Source organism: Drosophila erecta, unplaced genomic scaffold (genome assembly GCF_003286155.1).
Source record: "Drosophila erecta strain 14021-0224.00,06,07 unplaced genomic scaffold, DereRS2 tig00000021-arrow-pilon, whole genome shotgun sequence".
Classification (NCBI taxonomy): Eukaryota; Metazoa; Arthropoda; class Insecta; order Diptera; family Drosophilidae; genus Drosophila; species Drosophila erecta.
In genome coordinates, this window is record NW_020825198.1 from 474,780 (window position 1) to 500,528 (window position 25,749).

Here is a 25,749-nt window from a genome sequence, read left to right on the forward strand (position 1 = left end):
ATACGGTTACGGTGTGAACAAAAATCTCTTTCGAGCCGTTAGTGAAAAGCGTACTTCGGGGAAAAGCGGGTAAGTGACTCTCGAACTTTCTACCCAAGTCTGTGTTCTTGAAGCTCTTCAAAATATTCCGAATCCCTGATAACTTTTCGTTAGCTATCAAAAATGCGTGCCCCTCGCTGAGCTCGTAAATCGTTCTTAAATGGCATCGAGATCATTAACGAACTTAACCCCAATTAATACTTTAAGCCCCCAGCTGATAGTTTTGATGTCTCCCTTATCTTTTGACACATTCTGTTCTCACTTGATTTCGCCCTGTCTGTAATCTCTTAACTTGTTGACCTTCCCAGCTAAGCCTATCTCTACTGAATTGAATCGCCCCCGGAAAAACTGTCGCCGGCTCAAATAACCTTCAATCGAGTAGAACTGCAACGGAACAATTAAAGATAATTTTCCCAAGCAAATGACGAAGCTGAAGCTTTTTGGACGGAAAATTGCCTTGCCCCTGGGTTGTGACTCAAAAAGCGAAACCGAACCAATCGAAATCGTTCGATTAATTGCATATAATTAGAGGCCGTTTGAGATGCCACGATCTTCAGGCTAATTAGCGCTAAACTGAAGCCGAAATCAAGATAATTTACTGTAATAAAACAAGAGAGACAACTGTTGAGGCCACCTGGACAAATGTTTGCCATGGAAACCCATTTGGTCATTTCGGTTTTGTGGCGTCTCTGGTTTTTTGACCCAAGTGAACTGTCAAAAATTGTGAAAATGCGTCGTTGGTATCTATCTGCATGGAAAACGTCATTGGAAAAGGCATTTCCTCGCCAGTTTTTCCCCGTCTTGCCACGATTTCCATTTTTGGCCACGGCTTAGCGCGCTTTGGAAATCAATCATGAAATATGCCTGCCATTAACAATTGGATTTGAAATCGAAATCGGATTTGTATTTGCTACATGTGTACATTGCCTGTACAGATCGTCGGTTGGAGCGGCAAACAATTGGCAATTTGTTGTTGATTTTTCCTCAATAATTCAAAATATTTGATTTACTTTCGCCTCGTGCCGTATTGGACATGTTTTATTGGGTTTTGCCGGTGGCCCCAGCTCCCAAATGGAGTTGGGGAAAAATCCAGTTCGCTTTCGGCTCTCGAGAGATTCTCCCTTGTTCACCCAGATACTTGACACCACCAGAGTACTAGAGTGAACTTTTTGTGTGGTCGCTACATCTCCACTATCCGATTACCAAACTTGGCCGTCTCATTAACACTTTTTGGACTTCTCCATCTTCGTCTGCTTGAAGTGCAATTAAGATGCTGCCTGACATCGAATTGAAAATAATAAAAAAGAGCCGCACTGCGATGGCGGGGCACAACAGACAAGGTCATGAATTTGGTTCCAACTGGGCTTGTGGGGGTGTGGCGGTGGGCGGAACACCGCTGCCGAAGGCTATGCTCTGTTCACTGGGAAAGGGTTAACCAACACTTGGCCAGCTCCTTAAAACCCCCTAAATTGAGCAACCAACTGGCGGGCTTGGCCAATGAAATGTTCATTACGCTACTTTCATTTGATTTTTGGTTGGGCTTTGTCTTCTTTTTTTTTTTTGACCAGCGGCAATTAAAATGAGATTATTACCAACGGGTTTGCCTGTTTTTCTTCTCTTTCGAGATCAATGTTGTACAGGGAAATTCAGTTACCGCTAAACCTCAGGCCCAAACCCAAACCCAAAGCAAAAAACAAAAACCCCAAACTAAGCCCCTCCTAACGAGTTGTTAATTGTGTAATAAATAGAAAGCTGAAAGCGGCAATGGAACCTGAAACGATATGGCTGAGGGATAGGAGGAGAGGCAGCTGGTAATCAGTGTTGTAATAATTGAAATTTAATACTGGAAAATGTGTGATAAGTAGGAGCATGGATCATAATCCCGAATGGCAGAAAACTGCCTCCTATCTACATTTAATAAAATATGATACATAGAACTGAAAAACTATCTACAAATTTATTTAGTCGCTTATATCTCTTAACAGGCCATGCAAATAAGTCAATCGCTTCTCTGTGGCAAAAAGTTCCCCAATTACTCGCTCCTCCAAACCCCAATACAAAGAGACCCCTTCGGCAAACCATTCCAATGACATTTAGCCATATTGAGTGGCCATAAAAGACAAATCCCCCTACCCATAATTACGGGCCGCAGCTGCCATAGAAAGATCTACCAACTCGAGATAAAGCAGCAGTAATAAAAACAACTGAATAATGTCAAGCCGAGAGGCAAAAAGGAAACAAATTAAAATCTAACAGATGAAAAATGGCAAACAAATTTCATGTGAATTCGTTAACATAGCAAATGAGTGTGGTCTGGGGGATTCGCCTTTTTTCTGATTTTTTTTCTGGGCAGGGGTGTATCCTTGGGCAACAACATGGGCCTTTTGAAGATCCGCGACAGCAGCAACAATGAAAGCTTCGCCTCACTTCACTTTCACTATCGCCTGGCCGCTTGGCAGATGAACATGCATCGCATCGCATCGCATCGAGCCGATCGGATCCAAAGTTTTCCCGCCATTACGACACCTCAATTTGCGATGGTCCCAGCTTGCCATGCCCAGAAGCCATGGAAATCTGAACGAAAAAGGCACTCGGAGGAGCCACCTCCTGCAGCCGCCAGCTCCTCCCCCTTTTCTGGTGGGCACTCCGACTCATTAGGCCCCAAACGAGTTCATAACTCTGGAGGTGCAGGGTCAGGCCGAGACACGAGCACAGTGCTGCCGAAAAGTAAACGAACCGGCGATGATGACGATGTTGTTTGGACATGTGAGCGGACGGAGCCACCTGCAAGCACGATCCAAAATTGATTTTTAAAGGAGTTGCAGAGTGGGAACTCGACCTCCTCCTCCTTTACTTCTCTCCATCTTTATCTCCTTATCCAAAGGGTGGAGTACGAAGTAAAAGTTCAACTTGAGCTTAACCTCCCGCCCCGTCCATGGTTTTCCATGGCTACAGAAACCCCTCTTCCTTTGACGTTTTCGGTCAGGGAAACACTTTCCTCGGACCGATCGATCGATCGATCGACCAGTGGTTCGATTCAGATGATTATCTTCCAGGGAACGTGATTGCTACCGCGGCAGCGAAATCGGTTAACCTCGGCGACATTATTTAATCAACCGCAAGACAACAATTTTCACGAGGCGTTAATAATCATCTTAAAAGGCAGCGGGTTCAACAGCTTTAGACTCAAATGGAGTATTTAAACTGCATATCATGGAGAATAATTTCGAATCCTTTTACGCCCCTAAACTTTCTCTTCCAGAGATTTCTGAATATGCACGAGCCTTTGTGAATTTGTCAACGTTTCTCGCGGCAGTGAAAGTTCCATTGATCTTCCTTAGAGTTTTCAGTGCCACCGCCGCCGCACAACGAATTTATTCAACGCAATTGATTTCACGCAATAAACGCCCTCGTCCCCACACATCAGCACCTCCTTTTCCGCTGGATGCCCCACCGTGCTCCAATCCAAGTTCATAAAAACATAAAGCCAATATTTATTGTCAATGCAGCAATCGGCGAAAAACTTTATTAGCCATTTGCCAATTTGCATAAAACGGAGTGAACCAGACGAGACATGGGCCAGCCGTCGCATGAGGGAGCAGCTCTTTGGTTGGAATAAGTGGAGGAGTCGCGGTTCGAGTTGGGATCACACTCCCCCATGCGTCTCAATTGAATGTGTTTGGCGCAGGCGGCAGTTGCCAAATAGCGGCAACAAGTGGCATAAACCATCAAAAGCTTGCAACCAGTCAATGGGGATATCATCACCTTGCCGTTCTACATTTACTTGTATTTCGGTTTGTTGGGTCAGCTGCATAGTACTCGTATCTGGTGTCATTGCGTTCAACTAATTATGGTTGCCCTTCTAAAAATAGCCAAATATTGAGATCGAATAGCAGATAAGCCCGAATGCACGGATCATTAGCTGGGCAAGAGAACAAACTGCCAGCAAAGTGGCATGGTAATTTGCATCAGCAACATTTTCATGATCCCTACGATGATCGGCCTTCGATCGGCCAGAGTTCGTCGAGCATCCCCACCACATCTCCACTAGATCCCCACCAGATCCCGAGCTCATCTCGTTCAGCAGCGCATTCGAGAAATGCCAAGAAGCATAAACACAGAGATCCCGAGATCCAGAGATCTCCCCATTCCCTTATTTTGGCCCCACTCTCGATGGTCTCGATGGCTTCCCATCTGTTGGTCCGTCGGTCGGTTGGTCGGTTGGACGGTTGGGTCTTCGGACGGCTGTCAGATTGTGTATCTCCGCGTTTTGTTGTTGCTGTCTGTCAAAGGCAGAAAGTGCATTTCGATATTGGAAACAATTCGAACTTTGTTAATGCTGAACTTTTTCCCTCGCCGCTCATTTTCTTTTGTTTGGTTTGGTTTTATTTGGTTTTGTTTTGTTTTTTTTTTTGTGCCTTGGACTCTCTTCCGGCAGTGTTACAATGTTTTTGCTGCATCGGTTTAGTCGCTGCTGTGTTGTGTTGCGTTGTGTTTCTCCTCTATGTTGAAGGCTGTCAAAGAGATTTTGTCTCGGCGATTTGCAGTTTGATATGCCAAAAGGTTCCCCCTGCCTTTCCAGGCTTACTGTCTTTGCTTTTCTTATTTTCCTCGCCATTTCCGCCAGTTCGCGAAGAGCCAGCGATTGAGTCACATCACGACTTTTGGCACCTTGCCCCGCCATTTGCATTTCTTCGCACCTGGCTTGCGGACTTCACTTTCGGGCCTGGGAGTGGGAAACTTCTCGGTGAACCCAGGCCGCTGCACCTAACCCTCATATTTGTACAATCCTTACGTGACAATGGCGGCGAAAACGAGCGGGGTCATTATCACAAAATCGCCACGTGATCAAGCCTGCGCGACAGCGGAGGAAAACTGAATTTTCCTGCGGTTGGTGTTTAATAAACACGAGAGCACGAGAGGCGGCAGGACTTTCTAATATAAACATGAGCATGCTTTCTTATCACTGAAGAAGCCTCGATAGAAACCTATATCTTCAGCACTTACTAAACACTAATCGATATTACGTTTAGCCAAACGTAAATGATTCAAAAGTAAATGACAACCATTAAACTGCACTTTAGGAGGAAACTGAGACAGAGAAAGCCAACGAATGGAGACACGAATGAATGTTAATTGTGAAATGAAATTTCAAAAATTTCAACAGTCCGAAGTAAATCCTTAATCTCGGTCCATCATCGCCAAAACTAAAAAAAAAAAAACAATATGGCCAATTGGCAAATGTATGCATGGCTGTCTGCATTTTTGTTCGGTTTCGTTTTTAAATTGCCGTGAAAAATTAAAAATTGCACGCAATGCCAAAACGGTGAAAAATAATGGCAAATATGAACGGGCAAATATTGTTGATAGTTTCGGACCTGAGAAATGGCAACTTTAATTGCGGAAACAAATCAACGGAAAACCAATGGAAGTGGCTCCTTTTTTTGGGCAAAACTTACGTAACCTTGGCAGTCATATATGGTTATAGTTATAGTTATAGTTATGAATGCAGGAAAACTAGGAACTAATGTCAGCGATTCTTACCTAGAAAGAGAAGAAGAAAAGGGGAAAAGTGAGTTAGTGGCGACACAATTTCAGAGGGAATTTATGGTGGCATTAGGGGGAAACCACTTCCAGAACGCTCTATAAATATATTATTTATGACTAAATAGGGACATGAGACAACAAATGATTTGTTTGGCTTCAATTTGGGATTGAAATGTTGCGGGTGGGTGGCCCACAGATCCACAAATTGACAGCTCTCAAGTAGAAGTTTTCCACACACTCCATACTTGTACATGGGAAATCTTCAGCTCAAGTGGAGCCGGAAAGAATTTAGTTGGGGACAGGGGTGGTTTGTTATGCTAATTGAAAAGCGAACGAGAAAAGCTTTTCCACTTAACTGGGAAATTTATGTATCAACAGAGAGTGGAGGGGTCGGGGGCAAAGGAAAACTTTTCACCCAATTTTCTGCCTCGTGACATTCGCGTGGGTGTGGGTGTGGATGTGGATGTGGACGTGGAAGTGGGTGGAGTGGATAAGTAGTGGAAGGTGCTGACTGAAAGGGGGGAAAATCGGGGACTTGGGCACGCGACGAATTCGGTCGATTGGCCTGCGGTTTTTCATATCTCTGCTCGCTCTCTGTTTCACTCACTTCACTCTGCCGCCGATGGCCTGATTTTCATGGAATGCATTTCCCAGTCGATAGAAAGTTCGTACACATAATGTGACTGGCGGAAGAAATCGATAACAACCAGGGAGTAACAACAAACAACAAACTTTGCCCCAAATTGTCCACACAAAATCGATAAGATAAAGAGTTTGTTTGGAGTTGGAAGCTTACTTTCATTGTTTGGCTAGCGTTTTACTATCTGGGTGCATAAATCATAATATGTTGCGCTATCAGGGTCAATGAAGTCAGTCATATGTGGAGGGTAATTAATTGGAGAAATTAGTTAAATTTATTGGGGCCTTCACTGGTCGCATTGATGGGGCATAGGCTTTTCCTTTTCCTCTTCTCAGCCGAAGTCAAGTAAGCAAATCTGTTTACTATACACCCCACTCCACATCACATTTTTGCCGCCATGATGCGCTCCAATGGATTGGCAAGCTCCTAAAAATATTACGAATTTAAAGTTGCACCAGCAGAGACAGAAACACAGCAAAAAAAAAAGGGGAAAAACTTGGACAAGTAGAGTGAGACATTCCCGCATGGCTGGGACACACGAATGGGAAGGGGAAAAGCGCAAGTGGAAATATGCAAATTGTTTATGTAAACAGAGGAAGCTCCCAGGCAAGGCCGCAACTAGGAAATGCCCGCAAAATGAACGGGTGGCATCGACATAGACATCGGTCATGCATGAGTGGGTGGCAAGAGAGGTCTGTGACCCAGCGATCCGCGGATTAGAGGGTATTTCCAGGGTTTTCAGCAGGATACAGAGCAGAGGATGATGCTAGCTGCACTGCAGGTCAAGGGTTAACAGCAACTAATAACTCGAAGCTGCGCAAATTGTCAGCAAATTTGAATGCCATTTCATGGCCTGTCAATCAATTCGGGAATTTGGGAGAAATCGCGGGAAACGAGCGGAGCTCGCCAAATGATTTTTCAGACTGAGTTTGCCCCATTCTGTGTGAGCATTTTCCTTTGTGGCACTCCGGTTGAAAGGTTAACATAATATTTTTTGATTGCATTTCAATTTCTGCACACTGGCCATAAATCTTGCACAAGTGGTAGAAATTAAAAGTCATAAATTACGGTAGAAGACAAACCGCAATTCCCATTCCGATATCCAGTCAACGGCTGCGACTGTGCAACTGCAATTGCAATTGCAACTGCAACTGCAATTGCCATTGCCATTGCAACTTTCAACACAAGCGGCGTCGCCGGGGCAATAAAATTCAATTTTTTGGCCACTTTAATTACGCCGATCCGTAAACAGAGTCAAAGTTTACCAAAAAGAGCTGACAGCGGATGACAACCGACCAGTTGGCCCAGTGGGTGGCTAACGACTTTTTAATTGAAACTACATGGCCTGCGAGCGATTCCCTGCAGGAATTCAAAAGCAATCGCGCAGAAGGATGGAATCTCATTTGGCAAGGAAGCGAATCGAAGTAAAAGTATCAAATCAATATCAGTAGAATATAAAGCAATATCTAAACTGGTTCTGTTTCCCATGTTCTTCCCTCCCAAAAGGCAAATGTTACACATGTCAGCTGCTCCAAACAAAGTACTTCAGCTTATTCCCTTTTACGTGGGCAGTTTTATGTGTTTTTGGAGTTCGGCGACATGGGCTTAATTATTTCTTAAATGATTTCCAAACAGTTCGGTGTACCTACAATGTTTTGTGTCAGCCCATAGACGAGCACATGGGCATACAAACACATGTAAGGCAAGCTTCGCGGCCCAAGATCCAAGATCCGAGATCCAAGATCCCCGATCCAAGGCCCAGACCCAGACCAAGCCCCAAACTATTGTTCGGGGAGTAATGACGCCCCCACAGAATGGGAAATGGAAAATGGTTACCCGGGTTGCGAGGGCACAAATTAATCTGTGCCTATTCCGAACTCCTAGTTTCGTTTCAAGTGATAACAGGGCATAATAAAGTCTTTAACACTCTATGGTATATGGGTATATGGGTATCGATGGGGATTGGGAGCCGACTATCTGCCCACAGATGCGAGTACAACATGCAACATTCGAGGATGGGATGGCCACCATCCCATTCCCAATCCAATCGCAGCAATTCCAACCCATGACGTTGTCATTTGGGATTGCGTGACGATGGCGCATTTCTCGCAAGGAATCAAATTGAATCTTCGTTTTGGGTGCTTGAATTCAAATTGATGAGTTTGATGGTTTTATAAATGTCTGCAAAACGTTTTGGCTTTCGGAATGAGAGAAATCTTCGCTTAATTTAACAGCTTTACTGTCTTGCATAACAGGAGGACTCCTGAACTTTGATCAACCTTTTGCCGCCAATCCTCGGCTGCAACTACAAATTATTGTGCTTTTTTTTTGTATTTTTTGAGCAACTCATAAATTAAAGTTGCGCCTGAACCGCACCCGTCCATCAAATTTTATTTGCGCCTTCAACTTGAGATGCACAATTTTTCGGGGCTTGTCTGCCGGAAAACTGATATTGTTGTGCAGATAATGTGAGGATGGGACGATGTCTGTTTGGCGATTCAAGAGCATCGCGATTAGGCATTATAAATCCGAAGAAAAAGGAAAGGTCGGGCCTTCATTATGGAGATGATGTGCAGACAGGAGAAAGTCTGAAACTAGAACCAAGGCGTGCATCTCGGGGTTTTTAGCTAGAAACAAGCGGATGGATGCCGCCTACGGTTTCTGAGTAGTAAAAAACGAATTCCCCGTCTAATGCCTCCACTCAAAATGATGAGTTGCCACCCACCTAATGCTGGCAACTTTCCCATAACCGTTTTCAAATACATTTTTAATTACCCGATAGTCTGGTGTCCGGTTTTACTTCACTTGTTGTTAAATGCTGTTTACAAATTTTACCGTTTTATTAAATTAACCGGAAAGCTCTTAAATATAAAAAGAAAATAAAAACAATTATGGAAGACAAAGAAAAAAGAGTTTCAATTACCAAACTACAAGATTGAGAAACAGGTGGTTAAAGCTCGACTCTTCCGTTGAATTTGCTCATTTGACAGGATAGCAATTTGCACAGCCCCTCGACCCCTTTTTCCCAGCCACGCCCACATTTACAATGGCGCGTGAAAATTTTATTGCGATTGTTGTTAAGGTAATTGCCGGTGCACCAGCAGCCCGAATCTCATTTACAACCGTCTCCGATCTGGTCACGTTCGCGGGATTCTGCCGGGGAAATCGGGAAATCGGAAAATAGGGAAATGACACCCAAGGCGTTCCGCGCCGGAAGAGATTGCTCTCGGAGATCGATCCTTCGTCGGTTTCCTCATTACGGAAAATTACCCTGGAGCCCAAAGAGATACTTGCTAGATACAGTAGCTGCAGCTGAACTATAATTTACACTTTGCCCAGAAATTGGGTTGGAAATTGGATTCGGTGTGGTAATCATGGCAAATGGGGCTTTCCACTGCAAATCGTTCTTGTTTGTGGACTCCAGAATGACGGAGGATTGGGCGTTTCTTACACCTCTAATCCGCGGCAAGGCCAAATGTCAGTTTTCATTGGCAGAGACCTGCAATTTTTAGGGCTTCTCATAGAAGAACGCCTTCGAGATAGTTTGGGCTGCCAGCAATTTCTTTTGCCAAAGTAGGCTGGTCGCAAGCCTTCCACTCAAATTCCATTCCAAAGATGTTCGTTACTACAATCTGAGTGTGTAATTTAATTTTGCCACTAAAAGTCTCTTATTGAAGTTGCAGCACTATGAATGGTTCTCATAAAATTGTGCTCCCCTTGCAACCGCAACATATTTTGGCCTTAAGTGTTCCCAAAGATTGTTTTCACACTCGGTCTAAATGGAAATGCTTTTCAACTTTGCGTTTCCGCATGCACTATTTCGCACAAATATTTCAAGTGGAAATGCGTGGTGCGAGGGCGGAGCCTCATGCCACGGAAAATCGCGCGTGAACTGTGCAGTTTTTCCACTTGGCACAGTTGATTTCCGGGCTTTTCTTTTATAGACCACACTCAGTTATGCAAACGAATTTGTAGGTAAAATTGTGGCAATTGAGGGGAATTAGGGTGCGGCGAACTCATCATTTAGTTTGGGCAGTTTTTGGGCTTCCTTTAAGACGAGTCTTTAAGACGTGTCTTCTTTGCATAATTAGTTGACCTCAGAAGAAAAGGGGACGGCTTAATCGGAGGTTTAGGGATTGAAGGTTCCTTGGTTCAGGTCTATTTGCATGCGGTCGAAACAAAGTCGAAATTGATACGCGAATTAGCTGGGGAAATATGGTGAAAGCCAATTGCCAGTGTCTTCTTCATTGGCAACATGTGGTGGCTTTAAGGGGCTTTGGCGGTCGGAAAGACCTCCAGAGTGGGAGGTGTCGACAGGGGTTAACCGAATTAATTTCCCATTCAGTCACCGCTTAAAGAGATGCCCCCAAACAGATAATCGCAACCCCAGAGTCCGCGAAGCGAAGAAAGACTTTTGCATGACTTTTACTTGGCCCCCGAACGCAAACAGTGGATTTGTGTACCCTATTTTAAGTGGATGCTGACTCAGATGTTGTAGATAAATAAAAGATTAATGCATTAACCTGGGTTATGATCGCAGAGCGAAAAGCATTGGTTGATGTAATTCGGTAAGGTACAGCAACCAATCTGATTTAGTCATTTGCATAGGTTCCTATAACCTCGATCACAGGGTATTAGGCTTTCGATCGCAGCCGTATGCATTCCTTTGCTGTTGCGATTTCTGGTTTGTCTTGGCTCAATTTGGTGATGCGGCGGGGTTATCAAAGCCCCAACATCTTCCAAAAATGCAAAAGTAATGTTATGCTTGGGGGCGGATCCGAGGGGCGCTTTTCAGCTTTTCAGCTTTTCAGTTGCCTGGTGTTGACTTTTCTTTAATGGCTTCCGTTGAACTTGGGGAGGTCTCCACCATCATACACCATCACCGCGGCATCGGAAAAGCCAATGCAGCAACTGCAGCAGCACTGCGCAAAGGAAAAACAGCTGCGGAAAAACTTTGGCCGCCGGCGAAGGTCACGAACGTCAAGTGCGTTTTTTATGCCGGCGTGGCTGGGCGGAAAAGGGGGAGGAAGGGAGGGAGAGGCTCTCAGGGGATCCCCCGGGGCACGTGACTTTTTTGGTCAGGCGGGTAATTAAGCGAAAGAGCCAAACATTTGGTCAACGCCAAAGGCGGCAATGAACTTTTGCCCGCACTCACCAAATATGCATGGCATGGATGAGTTGCATCACCTGGCGATGGAACGAATTTCCACAACTTTTCTGGGCTCTTCGATTGGTTTTCTGCGTTTTCCTAGAGCAACTAAATGCTAGGGAGAACCTCCAATTGGAGAACAAGATAAACAATAAAAAACGCATAAAGGGAAATTGTTTTCTGTGTTTATGCACAGAAAAACTATGTAGTTATTGTCGGTGGTGCAAAGTGCAGGCAGGTGGTTAAAAGGGAAGGGAAGGGAGCTTGGATACGGAACCCAAGTGGAAACCCGGTGAATTGGAACGAAAGCATTTCATGGAGGAGAAACGAAGGCGGTCTGTGGTCGTACTTCTAGTTCTGGCTCTGGAAATGGCTCTGGCCAACTGAAAATGGGGAATGGAAATGGTAATTGCAGCGGGTTTCGAGTATGATAATAAGTGTAGCATGTGCTGGAGATTGTTTTGGGCGGATCTGAGCCGGTGAATTGAGAGCGGAAAATGGGGTGCTTAGTTCAAAATTCGGCTGTTATTAAATGCTATGATCGGAGCCCAAATGATTCCCTTTCTTCTGGAACACGTTCCAACATCAATCACTCCTTTGCTACCTGTCAGCACAAGTTGCCGTTTTCGAAAAACATTTCATAATTAGAAATCCAATATTTAGTGGTGTGCTGTTTGGGTCGATAAATCAGTATAGCTAGTGGCTACCACTTGCTCAGACCCTTCAGCTCTTCCCCTAGCCAATAATTCTTTCTTGGCATATTCTGTTCTGCTCCTCGTTTTAGTTTCACCCCTGGGACCATCTGCGTGAATCCTCCCCCTAGTAGCAGCTGTTCCACCAAGATCTCTCACATCTCGTCCATTGCCCCATTAGATAACTGCCACTACACAAATTTATTATTTGGTTGCTTTAGCTGGGACAAATCAACGCACTGCATCTCGAGTTACAGCATGAATTTCACGGCTGAGGGCGGGAGATCTAGTGGGAACCCGCTTTATGGATGTCATTAGGCTGCTTCGGTAAGTGTGACCACACAAAACACCACTGACACAAAACTGGGTTAATTAGTATTGCCGCATACCTCATAGCAAGTACTAAACCGGCACAGACCCTAGCCAGATGATATCCGTAGTAGTCCAAATGAAACCCGTTTGCTCTTCAGTTCGTTCCGCTCCACAATTGCAAGTTGCTGTAGTTTCCGGTCGAATTTTGGTTTTTTATTATTACTATTATTTTTTAGCTCTGTTTTTATTGTTTTGAGTTGAACTTTAATTGGAATTAGTTTGATGAGGGAAAACCAAGCTGCCTTAAGTGTCCCATACCTTATCGGGCGTACTTGCCACCCTGGATCTCATTTCCCTACTTCCTCTCACTGACCAAACACGCCATATTTCATGGCCGTAATGAGGCGGTATCCCTTCGGAAAATACGTGGCTTATGTGACCAAATGCAGGTGCCGTTTGTTCTGCGACGCAGAAATTTTAATGACCCACTTAATTTGATTTCCACCACGGCTATAATGACACTTTATATACTCGCATTTGCTTTTATTTATATTGATTTTCCGATAGCGCACTACATTGTGCAGATAAACAAATGCAATCAAAGTTGATAACAGTGGAAATGAAGTCAGAGCGAAGCTTTTAGCGAAATGGAACTAAACTATATCAAATCAATTCGGATCAGGAAAAGAGCTAAAAATGAACTCAAATCCCACTCATTCGCGATCACACCGGAATGGATGCCCTTAGTACATTTTTGACACGAACTTGACAGTGATATTTTAGTCGTGGTATCATTTGTGGGATAATAATTACGTGATCCACATCCTCTGAGAGCCGACAGTGATGGGCGAGAATCATGACTGACGCGAGCTACTTTAATATTTGGATGCCAGAAGGGAGTCGCCTTGGGCTTGACTGCCTCCCGACAATTAATGCCTCAAAACTTGACTTGGCAAAAGTGGAACAATCCCTGCTCGCCTAAGCCCCAACCCTCCCTTCTCCCTTTGAAGCCGTGCCGCAATTTGCAAATTAAGTAAACTGGAAAGAGAGAAAAAAAACAAAGAGCGTCTCTTGCAACGGTATAATTAAGTTGGCCTCATCAGCCATTTACGGCTTTTGGTCTACAGAGGCAGAAACAAACGATCGCGTTTTGTGGCACAGACCCTCAGTTTTTGCCTTCCCCGCTTTTATGCTGTTTTGCAAGCGGAACTGGGATCTTGGAACTTTCCACCACAAGACACAGCCCCAAAAACACAGAAGAAACGGTTCTTGGTCTTTTCGAAATTGTTTTGTTTATGGCCATATAACGCTGCCAGCCGGCCATTGTTTGTCTAATTAGATCTTGAAAGCAAAGGCACGCAAATCGAGTCCCAGTCGAGTCCCAATTGGAACAGTTATGACAGATCGCTCTTGTGCAATCCACTCTCAACCGACTATCGACTATACCACCATATGCCTCGATCTGGCTTTGTCGGCAAATACCCAGCGATTTTCCCCCGCCAATGCGATTTCACATAATGCTCGAAAATTCGGGCTTTGCATCGATACGATGGCCATTTAAAAGCCGCAGCAACGCAGCGCTGGAAAATCAAAATTGTTTTCTTGGAATTTTCTATTCGCGTTTTTGCGGTTTGGCCAACAAAAGGCTTGGCCCGGCCGAGACAATTAAGCCAAGCGAAATACTTACGAGAGCTCATAAGAAATATTCATAGGTAAAATACTGTGGACTTTGGCTTACCTGCAACGAGAGAAAATTTCAAAGAATTTTATTAGTTCATTAAAATTAGTGCGCTTTGAACTTTGCTACACACTTCAAAGCAGATGAAGAGTCGTAAACTTTGAATAAGTAGAAAAGGAACAAACCTAAAAGGGGGCACAAGTTTTCCGAAGTCGGCGACAAAGTTGAGTGAAATTTTACGATGTCACTGGGGCAGTTTATGGGTTCTAGTTTTATATTAGTTTAATTAGTGTTTGAGTCTAGAGCAAATAAACCACTAATTTGGTGATGATGTGATAGAAAGAGATTGGGGACATGTGAAACTCCGAACGCCCACAAATGTGGTTACCATATTACTATGACTCACGATGCTGATGAGCATCAAATGACTTTGGAGTAGCCATTTCATGTGTGAGATCTTTGTTTTAAATCTGACAGAAAAACCCTAACCCCCTTTTAATAATCCGGCTTGAAACTCGTGAAACTAATTGTCCATTATTTTGAGAAACAACCAACCTAATGAAAGTTAGTGCTGCTGGGTATTAGCTGCTCCCAACCCACAATTGTATAGCTATAAACTGAGTCTACAGCTGGTTAAGCGGCATTAAACAATTTCCAATTTTTGTTACCGACATAAATAATAAAAATCTTCTGTAATGTAAAATCCCAGAAAACAGGCTACGCAAGGACACACAGAAACGCATATTAAAGTTTGCTTAATTGAACCTGCTGAGGCATTTGCCTCCAACTTTTCACTTTCATTTTGAGTTATTTTCCCCTCGCGAAGCTACCCAAAAACCATTTCATTTTGGCCATCAAAAGTGCCGCGATTAGACCAAGCACACACTCACACCTGCGAACGAGCAGTAGCTTTGATTGACGCTTTTATGGCAGCTCCGACTATCCGACTGCATCTCACTGCATCGGGCACAACAATGCAGTTTTCTCCATTAAATAGTTGTAAAAGCAAATATTATCACACCGCGCCAGGAAAAGTTGAAGTCTTTGTCTCGCAAAATGTTTATTAAAATTTCAATTTCGACCGAAAATTGTGATAGTGATTTGAATGCAGCGATACCAATGACTGCAACTGCTCTATAATTTAAATATGTATCTGCAGCTCGGCGTAGATACAAATGCATCTGCGACTGACCACTGGCCACTGGCTACTGGGGCGAAAATCCACTTAGGTAACACCAAATACGTCTCTAAATACTCCGTTTACATGGCAGCTTTTATGAGCAATTAAAAGCCAAGTCCTGAAACTAAAAATCGCCAGCCTCATGAAAGGAGAAGCCAAACAAGAGCCCCCAGCCGCCAACTTGTTGCCTTCCCTGTCCGCAGTTGGCATTTGATATCGATGATGTCTTTGTTTCATTTACGAGCCCAGAGAAATTATGCAAAATTCAGCTCGCAGCAGGGGACGCAGCCCCAGCTCCGGAGTCGAACCCCCAAAATCCCCGAGCCCCCAGCGAAGCCAAGAAAAGCCAGCCAAGGAGATCGCAGGCCGCAGATTTTTGCGGTTGGAAAAGGCGGGGAAATGTGTGGGGGCCTCCGAGAGAAGGATTGCAGAAAAACAAGAAAATAAACTTGCGACAGAAAGATATCTTCATACGTGGATCTTACAGCTATATATGCAAGATGAATTCATAAGGACGCTGCGGTTCAGTATTGTCGAAAGTAGTTCAAAATAAATTGAAGGGAAAAGGATCCTTCATATGGTTCGCATAAGTAATGTACCATGATATTAGCAAGGTATTTTCTTAAACTGCATGCGCGATAACTCGAAAATTACGAAATTGTCTCCTTTATGAAACAGCTTTAATGCGATAACTAGCCGTTGGTTTCCATTAATAAATCACTTTCTTCAACCTGAGCAGTTTTGATCGAAAAATGAGCAAATCAAGGTACACTAAAAATATTTTATGAATATTTTATGTGGTATGAATGTGGTATTATGTGGCATTATGTCTATGCGGTAAAACGTCTACCTCCACAGATGGCTATAATCAAGGGAGTATAAGGTATCAATTACAGTTCAGTCTCACTACAAAAAGCCAATGCAGTGCAGACATAAAATGAACCTCCAAGCCACGGATATTTATATAAAACTTACAACCCTTGCTTCCCGGACTTGTATGATATGTTATCTCTCAGCAACTCTACGTCGGCTGAATTGCGGTGCACATTTTTTGTGCTTTTCAGCAAAAAACGAAAGTGTTTTCGATGCCAATTGGTGGCAAGTGCAACCTCGTATGCGTGATAAACCAATTAACTGAAGTCCAAGAGCACCGAAAAGTGAAATTTTCGGTATCCTTCGCTAAAGACAAGGCAGGGGTCAAATGCTTATGGCATACAACATCATCTGGTGTGCGGGAGATCATAAAACTGTTGGAGACTGTTTGGGCCGAGCTGGCTAATGGATTGGTTTTTGTTTTGGGTCCCAGTTGTTTGACAGTTGCTGTGGAGACGTCAGTCAAATGTTTGAGATTCTTATAAGTAAATATTTACATATAGAAAGGATGTCTGCAAAGAGCTTTCTATTGCCTATTTGAATGCTTTTAATCTCTCAAATGCTTACTCTATCTCATGCAGTACACTTTGTGGAGCAAGCAAACTTCTGCCTGGGGTCCGATCTCTTGGGTTCTTTAAGTAACATAACTCTATCAATCAAACATGAATGGCGACAGCTAGGCAGACAGACAAAGCCAGATAAACATTAATTGAGTCATTAAGTGCAAACAAGGCGAGGCGTGACTGATTAGATAAAATTGTAAAGCATTAGAAATGGTTATTAAAGAATAAATAATGGAGCACAGAGAGTGGAAGTGATACAGGAGTTACGGATAATTAAGATTTGCAAGAAACGTATAGTTACTTAAAACATTTACGCTACAAATCACTTTTCTTAAATAGCGCCATCACTCATTTTGTACAACTTCTGTGAAACTCAATCTTTCAATCTGCGGCTCAATCATCCTGCATTCCATTTGATGCTCACCCTTCTAGAACCCAACTCCATGCGGCGTAATTCACAATTAATTGAATTATAGACCATACTCAACTCGACTCAACTCAACTCCAATTCCGAGAACCGCGCGATTATTCTATAAAACGAAGGCTAAGCTCCGTTCAAGTCCCTCTCTTCATTTTCGGAGTGGTTCGAGCTTTGCGTGTTTTGTCAGACGCAATATAACGGAAATGTTTGTCTATCCCCTCGCCGATTTCCTCGATTTCCCCCAGAAATCGCCTCGGATTCACCAGCAAATGATGTAAGCCCGACTGAAGAACGGGCCCGGCCCCAGAAGAAGGGGCTTGGCCCCGTCTCGTCTCCGTAATGGAGTGGAAGTCACTTTATTATTACAACATTTTCCATTTCGCCTCGCTAAAATAATAATTCGCGCTTCATTTTTACAACACACAACACACCAACCAACGAACGACAGAACGAAGCGTCGACCAGTGGAGGAGCCATTGACCCCGAGGTTTGCTTAGAACGGAATGGGTTTGGATGGGATGGCCAGGCTAAAGCCTCAGTCCCCATTCTCATTGGCAAAGCCCTCCCCAAACTCCTCTTTGATCCGGGTCTGAGCTGAACGACAACCAGGCTACAACTGCTTCTTACAACTGAGGCTAAAAGAATGGGGCTTATGCTGCAATCTCAAGATTTTACGCGATCATGCTAAATCTAAATTGGTGGGTAGCCCGATCTATGACCTTGAGCTCAAAAAATGGATCGATACGATGATTAAGTCATGCCGATTAAGCCAATTATTTGAACCAATTTTACTGTCAGCCTTTGATAGTTTATTTACCCTTGAATTCGAAGAAACCCAGACCAGATGCGACTCTTCTCACAAAATTTTTCGCAAAGGCCAGGAAGTCGCCCCTATTCTGCTGCCTCCTGCTGTGGCAATAAATCCAGAGCACACACCGTCACAAGAAGAACTGACCGGCACTTTTGCCTTGGCCTGGACTCCAATGCGAGGGCGGGGGAGGAGAGGTTCTCAAGGGAGGTGGTGCAGCCGAGTTGCAACGGAGACGAAAGCCAAAGCAGGAGCCAGCTGCATTCAGCACGTTTCAGCTGTTTCTCTGGAATTGTCGTCGTTTCGCCTGCGAACGAACGCGATTTGGACGCACAGCAAGAAAAGCATTGATGATGCTGAAGAATTCGCGGCCACGTAAAGAAGTAACTCCTACACACAACACTCACAATTATATACCTTTTTTTAATTATTGACACTAACATAGGGAATTAATCAAGAGCATTAAATAGTTTTTTGCCAACGGTAAATTGAAAGACCAAACTTGTTCGGTTTAATGGTCAAAGTTGTTTTCGGTGCAGCCAACTGAGCATGACAACCCAGCAACAACCCCCCAGCGGAATCCCCTTCCCACCAACGACTTCACACTTGCAACATTGCAACATGTTAGAGTTCTCGGCATATTTCGTTTGGCAATCGAAACGCGGTGTTGCAAGACAAAACTAGTTTTCCTCCTTAGAAGTTACTAATTAGAGCCAAGAGAAACCCGCAAGACCAGGTGAAAATCGATTACAGATATCGAGTGGCCAAGTGCCCAGGGCAGCGTTTGGCGCACGAGTCGATTAATCGATAGTTAATGATGCAACACTAGTGTCTGATCATAGCCTAAAGTAGATGTCAAGCGAAGATCATTAGGGATTAACCAACAGGGAAATCGTTTTAGGGCTAAGGTAAATCGAATAGCAAGCGATTAATCACTCAGCAGAAGATTAATGGACATTGAGCTGAAGAACTTTGTAGGCTAAGCTAAACAAACAGAGACCAGGAGATGGACAAAAACGTGAGCAAGAAAATTAGCTTAGGACATTATTAGTCAGCAAAGAAGTAGTTAGCTAAAGTACTTAAATAACCTTTAAATAGGTACTACTAATAAGTACGGCTAAATTGTGGAAGCCGTCCTTCGAGGTATTGTGATCTACAAATTCTCAATCCAAGTTAACCTTTTTCTAACCTTTCACGTCCCAACCATGGCACTTGCAAGCCACTGGAAAGCAAAAACGATCAGCAAAACCCACAAATGTTTTTCCAAATATATATAGAAAAGATCATTACCTAAAATAATGAGACCATACCAAATTGCTGAGCTCAAAAACCTAGATACAAAATGAAATTACGTGCGGGCAGCGGTCGCAAAGAAGCGGAGGAGGCAAGGTGGAAACCCATCTGTGGGGGCGTCAATTTGAATTGAAAGCACGAGCTCGATCTGGGAGAGATTGAACCGAGAGACTTACCCACCCTTCCACCGTCGAGTGCATTTCTTTGCACCAGACATATGATTATTAATTTGATTTGTAGCTTTTTGTGCAATTTCCTTCACTTTCCTGCGGAGCACAAAATGCCCCAAAAGAGTTTTCTTTTCGGCTCTCTGGCAGATTTCACTTTTCTTTTGTTTTTGTGATTGTCTTTTCTTTTTTTTATTTTTTGGAGGTGGATCGGTAATTTAATACGGAATTTGTAAGCAATTTGCCCGAATGAGTTTCAATGTCAAAGTGTGGCTTGGCCGAACTCCTCCTCCTTCGCATCGGAAGATGGGGAAAAGTTTGGGGCCATAATTCACACTGGGGAGCAAACAGAAATAGTAAGAAAACCTTGTGTTATGGTAATGAGCAATGAGCAATGAGCAAACACTGCAATGGCCAAATACATAAGTCGGCTTGGAAAACGCGGCTCTGAAAAAGAGTCCATAAACCAAAACTTATTAAGGCACAACAAGCCTCGAAAGCTGTTACTTGTCAGCCTTGCACAAATTTCATAAATCTCCCGGCTAGAGAACCCGGGAGTCCTCGTCTTTCCTCTGCCGACTGGTTTGCCTTGGTTTGGTCATAAAACTGGCAAATTCCTAGTGCCATTCTCCTCCGCGCTGCCCCGGCCACTCGGACGCATCATTTCAAGGGAAAAAAGGCAGTTCAGCTTCTTTTCTTCACTTTTCTCCCTTTTGAAGAAAAACTGGAAATGTTTTTCATTTCTGCAAATGACGGAAAAGTTCTTGCAGCTGGAGACACGTGTTGGGCACATGGTTCGAGGTTCAGAGGATGAGAACGAGGATGCGGCAAATAAAAACTGTCATTACTATTTCGGTGGCAGGGGCAATGCAATTAAGCCAGCGGTGAAGGGTGCAGAGTGGGCTAATACATAGACGTACACGCATGATGATAATTGAAACTGTACACCCATGGGTCTTCTCTTATATTAGGGGAAACTCAACTGAAAAACTTGCGGCTTACGGGGGAAATCATCAAAGTGAAGTATGAGGTTGCGTAAGGAAATATTATACCTACAAGGTGCGCACTTGATTTCTTTATTACTGAAAGTTGTTTGAGTGTTTTTACAGAGATACACCAAGGCACAGGATAAGAAATCGTAAGTTATCTCTCTAAACATGTGTTCCAATGCGTAAACTCACAAATTTCCATCGTTTACGTCACAGTTGAAGACCATTGCAAAAAGATTAGATTAATGACAACGGCATGAAATTAATAATAGCTTTCTAACATGGAAGCCCGATAGTTTAAAGTACGCATGATGGCAATGAAGAGATCACACACAATCTTGAATCTAGAGTTCTCGCACTTTCTCAAAGTGGGTAGCTAAAGCACATGTGGCCACGACGATTAGAGCCATGAATTACACCTGCAACTTAAATCAAATCCGACAGCTGGTGATCATTACTCCAGTTTCCGAGCCACAAAACCTTCTCAAGTGAGTCATAAAATTACTGAAACTCGAAAAAGATGCAGATATACAGAAGCCAGCATCTGCATCTCCCAGAACGTCCTTAAAACGGGTTCTTTCGACCAAAAAGCCAAAACACGTTTTTGCCCAACTTAACGAAATCAATTCACTGGACTGGGAACCGAGTGCTGAAAACAGAAAACAGACGCGAGGCACGAGTGTTTGTCTTTGGTCTGGAGACGAGCCAGAAGAGCCAACCAAAAGTTCAATAAGAACAGAGTCCGATAAACAGCAGCTGATAAAGACAAAGAGGCAGAGCACGAAAATTAGTAGAGGCCGGAAAGCAGAACACACGGGCGAAGAATTTCTGGGTCGGTAGATGGGGAAAGGGCAACAACTTGTGGCACGATGACAAGTTCTGGAATACGATATTTCGGGCGAGAGATGGAAACCTTTCGCCTTCACTGGGGTGGAGTGCTGATAATGTGGAGTGGTAATAAAATAATCGATGGATAGTTGGTGATGGATTCTAGCTGCAAAAGCAACCACCAAACACCTCCTGGCCATGAATCGCTCCCTCTGGCCCCTTTTGCAGGTTGCGGGACCATCAAATTAAATTGCCTCGGTTTGTTGTACCAATAATAACAATGGAACGATGCCAACCCTCGTCGGAAACCAAAACACGCAATAGTCATCAGGAAGGAAGAGTGCCGAACAATCGTCATTCGAGCAGCTGCAAAATATTCCCAATTTGCTGGGGAGAAGCTTCACCTCGACTAGCGTAAACTGTTACTTTCCAGGGTGATTTCGCCTGCAATGCAACAGGATGTTGCGAATTTTACAAATTCAACCTCAACAGCAACCACAGATGTTTAGGGTTCCTCTGTCATTGGGAAAGTTGCCCTGCCAAATAATACATCCTTTGGTATCCTTTTGGGGTTGAACGCTGGTCAATTGTAAAGGTGTTAAGGGTTAAGCTGGGAATTGGTTTAAGTTGTGCTAAAAAATTAGCAGGGCGGCTAAATAACCGAGGCATTTACCGAATTACCGCGGATTCAATTGCCAGCATATGGTGTTAAAAGAGGAAGGAAATCAAAGCTTTAACGAATCTATTGTGTTTTCAACGGATTCAATTTATAAGGCCAACTGTTCGATTTTTACATGAAATTGGAAACCACTGAAGGATCATCTATCTTAATCTCTACGAAAAATTACACATCGTGCCCCAGTTCGCTAACATAAACATCCACTTTTATGATAAAATAAAAGCTTGATTTTTATGATGGAATAAATTGATTACTCCATTTCGCTGTATTTACTGCGATCAGCCTAACCAAGTGCACATTCTGGCTCACTACTTTGGCGTATTCCTCCCATAATTAAGCACTTCCCCCGAATTCAACGAAAGAAAGCAACTTCGTGAATACATAAAATACTATAAATTGGTCTCGTCTGGTTCTTTCATACATTTCGCTTTTTCGCTACTTTTTTCCTGTAGTCAGCAAAATGTTGTCCAAATTGCCGGCTAGATTGAGACCCCCTACATAAGACTATATATCGTTGCGCGTCCGCTTTTTGTCACTTTTATAATTAAAATTGCTCACACATGATTTTCTATATGTACATATGCATATATATGTATATATAGAAGAGCAAAACAGCGGGGCAAAAAGTAAGAAGCAAAACAACTCACGACTAGAGCCAGTCGAGTCATTAGCAGTGGAGGCAAACTAACTCAGCAGAACTGAGAGCAAATAATTCTTTCAATTTATTACAGTGGTGGAAGACAGAAGTGGCGTAATAAAAAGCTGCCAAATGCCCAGGAAACTCGCAGCAGAACTCAAATGGTGTACAAAACAATAAGGAACAATAAGGAATGAGCGATCTGGGATTTCGAGGAGGAAGTGAAGTATGAAGACATACCCGAGTGTTTTTGGGGATGGGTTAAATCCGACCGAAGTATCCACGAGATGCACGACGAAGATGCAGGCACAGGCCACAGATGCCGATAAAGAGGAAGTGCCTCGAAGGTCGTAAATCAGAGATCCGAACCACAAGAGATGATGCTTTGATTCAGTAATGTGCTGGTATAATATTATTATCGTCCATATGTCGACGGTTCCTCTCTCCTTTCCTCTTTTCGGTAGGTTTTTCGTACACTTTTGCGGCTGCTCTGGCATTCGGCCCTTCCGCAGGCAAAGTAGGTAGTTTTTACCTCTGGGTTCGAAACAGAGTGTTTTGCGCACTCACAGATACACGGACACTCAGATAAAGATACCCTCGCACAGATACTCCGGAGTTGGGGTAGCAAACAAATACAAACACAGACACAGACGCAACGGAACGAGAATTCTGTACAAAAATGCAGGCGGCACTTGGCGTGTGATATATACCATATATATATATGTTTGTATGTGCACATAAAACAAGCTGACTGACTGTTTGTTCTCAGTGCTCGAGTGAGTTTCTGTGCGGAGTTTCTGGCGCAAGCAAGGTCTTGAACAACATTTTAAATATTCAGCAAAGTTTTCTTAAATGCCGGCAGTTTTGCTTTCGAAATACTACGTATTTTCACTCATTTTGTATCTCACTTTTGGCACTTGGTCGGTTTGAAGTCCATGTTTCGGTGATCATAGATCATCGTATGCAAAAGTGAATTGCAACTACGCGTTGCGCGCGTTTTTTGTTTGTTGGTGGTTTGTTTTTGCCTATCTGCAACTCAAAACTCCCGAAACCGCTCCGATCCGAGAGTGCTGTTCATTTGCGTGGACCGCTCGCGAGTTACTGAGTCGCTCGCTCACGGCGCAGATACATTTTGCTGCCGCCGACTTCGCCGCAGATACATTCGCCGCCCCGGCGCGTCAGGCCAGTTTGCGGCGACTTTGGTGGCAACATGTTGCCGCAACATTTTGATATTCGCTCCAGGATTATTGAAGTTAATTATTATTGTGTAATATTACGGAAGTTTTAACCAAATGCTATTCCTCGTTTTAATGTATTAATAAATATATATATTAATTCAAATTACACTCTAATTTAATATTTTAAAATTAAAAACTAGAGACTGACTTTTCAATGCTCTTTTAATGGGTAATACGTGAACTGTGCTTTCAACCCTATGGGGCAGGTGAAACCTATCAGTAACCCACCCGCCAAAAATCAAGGAAATAGTTTGATAAATGCCAGCAGCTACATTTTAGCCGAGTGTGTGTGGCTGTGTGTGTTTCAACGTGGCTTTGTTTGTTCATATGTGGGTGCTAACTCAGTGGTTGGCACGGCAAGAATTTCGCAAATTAACAAAGACGGAAAAACACAGCAACAGGAAAATCCATAGGAAAACACAGCAATATCGAACGCCACTTTCCCAGGACAGAGCAAAGGTCTTTGACATTGCCTCTATGGCGAGGTGGTAAACGCAATTAGAATGTTGGTAAGAATGTTTTTAGCATGGGCATAAACAAACGGGCAACGGCGGGCGATGAGCTCAACATCAAGACGCAACTAGCAAATTACGAATATTCGATTGAAAATTCATGACCCATCGGTGGGAGGTGGGGATTCGGTGGGGATTAGGAAATACTTTTTCAAACGTAAGAATTCAACAGATTATACCAGGTTCATCCACCCCACCCAAAGAGACCCACAATGAATTAGTGTCATCTCGAACACTAAAATCCCATATGATACTGCCCATTTTTGCATAATCCGCACCACACCTTCAACTCTTCATTCGAACTTATTAACGATCTTCACCTATCAACTCGTCTACGATCGCAGCAAATTAATCAAGTCCACGCATAAAAATGCTTATGCAAGTTACCCACCGAAATATATATTTGTATATAGTCTTTATCCCGCAAACTGATTAATCTGCCTTGGCTGGGCGGCAATTTTTTAAGAGAAGGGCCAACGATTTTTCGGTCTAGCCGCGGGCGGTGACAGCATGAAATGCGAAAATTTAAAAATACAGCAACTTGGCCGAGGGAAAATACACGAAAAGTAAAACATAATTTGATTTGACAAATGATGGATGCCAGCAAAAGGTAACAAAGAAAAAACAGCAGCAGCAATATCAAGAAGACGCCAGCGAAGAATCTCCTCGAGCCAAGCTTATACTGCCCAAACCGTAATCAAATTTATGTAAATTTCATAACAAGACCAATTATTTATAATGCCCTGTAAAACATTGCACAAAAACATTTCCTGGTCGTCTCCGAAACTTCAGACCTCAAGCACATTAATTTTCTCTCGCGCTGGACGTGAAATAAAATGCGTAAGATTCGATTCAAGCCAAGAAAGACTAAACAGAGGCCTTTTTTTTAGCCGCAATGATCGCTGGACAGAAAGGGAAACCTCTATAAAACCTTAATGTATTTTCGGCCATTTGTCAAAGTTGTGTCAGATGCGAGGCAAATTGGCTGAAGATCGGTCAATTACATGCAAATGGGATGATGGCAAGTTTAAGACAACTATAGGGGTCAGCAGAAATTATTTTGCGGCACTAGCAAAGTGGAAGGAATATGGGTTTAGAGATCCCCAGATCAGCATATCTAAACACTATGTATCTAAACTATGCGAATTTGTGAGAGGAAACCCTGTTTAGTACTGATCATCTATGTTAAAATATTTGCTTTAACGACCTCTGGCTTCTAAATTTATGGCGGTTTCTATTCCCAGTTCGAGTATCTCATTTCCGCAATTTCCCTCTCCCTCCAAATGGCTTCAGCTTCCCTCACTTTCGATAGTTTTTATCACACTATCGAAACACACCCACACTATCGCACATGCCGTCCAGTAAAGCGGGCAGTTCAGAAACTTGAAGGGCTTTGCATAATAATATTGACATCATCAAAGCGGTTTATGTGGACCTTTGGCCAAACTCGGACGGACCGCCAGCCCGAAGCTTGTCACAGAGTCCCCAGATGTTTGCCTGATTT

At 43.4% G+C, this 25,749-nt stretch overlaps 1 protein-coding gene across 4 annotated transcripts in view; it reads right to left on the reverse strand.

Moving 5' to 3' along the window:
- Nucleotides 1-25,749, reverse strand: part of LOC6545162 — a 115,241-nt gene that overhangs the window by 41,019 nt on the left and 48,473 nt on the right. Inside the window, exon 1 of one of the 4 annotated variants that reach the window (XM_015158087.2) lies at nucleotides 22,736-23,631. The exons of the other annotated variants lie outside the window; for them this stretch is intronic. The gene's annotated coding sequence lies outside the window, so the exon portion shown is untranslated. Of the gene's footprint in view, nucleotides 1-22,735; nucleotides 23,632-25,749 lie in introns of those variants that run through there. 4 annotated transcript variants of the gene reach the window in all.